The following is a 2,482-nucleotide window of genomic DNA, read 5'->3' as shown; positions in this document are numbered from 1 at the left end:
TGGAGAGGGATTTGGGATCAGGGCCTGCAATGACTGGAAGGACACAGGGAATGGCTTCCCACTGGGAAAGGGGAGATTGGGAAGGGATTCCCGGCTGGGCTGGAATTCCCAGGGAAGCTGTGGCTGCCCCTGGATGATCCCTGGGATTGTTCCCTCAGGACATTCCCTGCCCATCCCGGCCATCCCGAGCTCGATCCCGGCTCCAGCCACCGCGGGGTTCGCTCAGCCCAAGGGTCGGGAACATTCCCAAATCCCTCAGTTCCGCTGGAATGCTGATCCTGGGGAAACAGGAACCCTCTGGCGGGGCTGCCCGTGCTGGATCCAGGCTGGACACGGAGCAGCCGGACAGACCCCCGGGAAAGCAGGGCAGGAATTCCGGGATAACCATTCCAGCCCCCTCAGGCAACGGGACATTTCCCCCCTCCGGAGCCGCCGCGGGAATTCTTGGAATTGCTCCGGGTGGCCCCCCCGGAGCACGAGGAGCTCTCCAGGCTCAGCATTCCCGGCCTCTCCCGCCTCCGGATTTGTGGGAAGCGGCGGCACAGCCCGCGCCGTTTCCAGGGGGGTTGCCATGGCGTTGGGATCCGCGGTTTCCATGGGAATGGCAGGAAGCTGGGAATGATGGGGGGGGGGGGGGGGGGGGGGGGGGGGGGGGGGGGGGGGGGGGGGGGGGGGGGGGGGGGGGGGGGGGGGGGGGGGGGGGGGGGGGGGGGGCTGCCAGAGCTCCCCGGGATCGGGCCCCCAACATTCCCACCGGGAGGGATTCCAGAATTCCAGGCCTGACCCACCCGTGGGGTCTCCCCAGATCCTCCCTCTTGGCCTCCTGGGAGATGGGGGTGGTGTTGGTTTTTCCAGGGAATTCTGTTGGGACACAACTCTGGGGACAGATCGGGGATGGGGGGGGTTTCCAAGTGGGAATATCCCAGGGAATAATAATTTATGGATTCTTTATCCCAGGGGATAATTTGTTTTTTAGGGCATCCCATCCCATCCCTGTATCCCATCCCATCCCTGTATCCCATCCCTGTATCCCATCCCATCCCATCCCACCCCATCCCATCTGGAATTGCTCTGGGATCCAAGGAGCCAATCTCTGCCCTTCCCAGGAAAACCAGAAGGTTGGAAAATCGGAGCAATTCCAGCCCCATCCCGGGGTTTTATCCCAAACCTTGGAATTTTCCTCCCCCACGGCCTGGCACCTTAATTTCCAGCTTTTTTTCCACGGATTGGGGTCTGGAAGCCGCTTGGGAATAGGATTTTCCATTCCCCAAAGGAAAACCGAAGCGGGTTATCCAAGGAAATCATGGAATAAAGGAATAGTGGAATAACAGCATGGCTGGGATTCTCCACAGGTTTGGGGGGGCTGGGAATTCCTTGGGAATGTGGAGGGGGGACACAGAGGGCATTTGGGAACAGGATTTGCCATCCCGAAGAGTAAAACCAAGTTGGATTATCCAAGGAAATCATGGAATAACTGAATAAAGGAATAAAGGAATAAAGGAATAACGACATGATTGGAATTCTCCATAGGTTTGGGGGGGGTGGGGGCTGGGAATTCCTTGGGAATGTGGAGGGGGGGGGGAAGGCAAAGGGCATTTTTCCAGCTCGTTTCCCATCCCGGAGGTGGCACCGACAACCCGCGGGATCCCGGGATGCAATTCCAGGCGGCGGGAAGCGCTCCCTGCAGCATTCCTGGATCCCGGGACACGAGGAGCTGGCACAGCCCCCTCCCTCCCTCATTCCAGCCGTTTTCCAGGATTTGGAGCCCCCCCCGCCGCTCGGGAACGGGAATTTCCCGTCTCTCCCAGCCAAACCAGAGTTATCCACGGAAATGAGGGAATAACGGGACGGGATGGAGGGGGGGGTTGGGGGGGAATTCCAGGCCGGGAAGCCCCCAAATCCCTGTGGGAATTCTGTTGGAGCCGAGGGGATTATTCCAAGCTCCTTTTCCCGGCCCGCAGGTGGCGGCAACAACCCGCGGGATTCCCGGGATGCGGGGGGGAGAGGGAAGCGCTCCCTCCTTCCCTCCTTCCCTCCCTCCCTCCCTCCCTCCATCCCTCTCTCCATCCATCCCTCCATCCTCCCAACCTTCCCGGCTCCCGCGGCCGCGACTTCTCGGCATTCCCGACCCGGGAAAAAGTGAGTGAGTGGGGTCCGTTCTCCCTGGAGCGGGAATGCCGGGGAGGGGCGGGGGGGGGGTTGGGAAGAGGTGCTATTAATAAATCCCGATGGATCCGAACGCTGCCGATGGAAGGGGGAGCTTTGGGAAGGAGGGGGGAGGAGGAGGAGGAGGAGGAGGAGGAGGAGGAGGAAGAGCCGTTTCCCGGGAGCGTTTCCCGGGAGCGTTTCCCGGGAGCTGTTCCCGCAGCTCCGGGAGCGATGGGATGGCTCAGCCGCCTCTTCCAGCAGTTTTCCTGTGAGTCCGGCGGCCGCTTCCCTCGGGATTTCGGGATCGGGGGGGGCGTTTTATCCAGATTTTTTT

This window comes from Empidonax traillii, unplaced genomic scaffold (assembly GCF_003031625.1).
Source record: "Empidonax traillii isolate 1590-97213 ecotype Southwest subspecies unplaced genomic scaffold, ASM303162v1 scaffold5106:size8896, whole genome shotgun sequence".
NCBI classification, from domain to species: Eukaryota; Metazoa; Chordata; class Aves; order Passeriformes; family Tyrannidae; genus Empidonax; species Empidonax traillii.
This window is presented reverse-complemented; position numbering follows the sequence as displayed.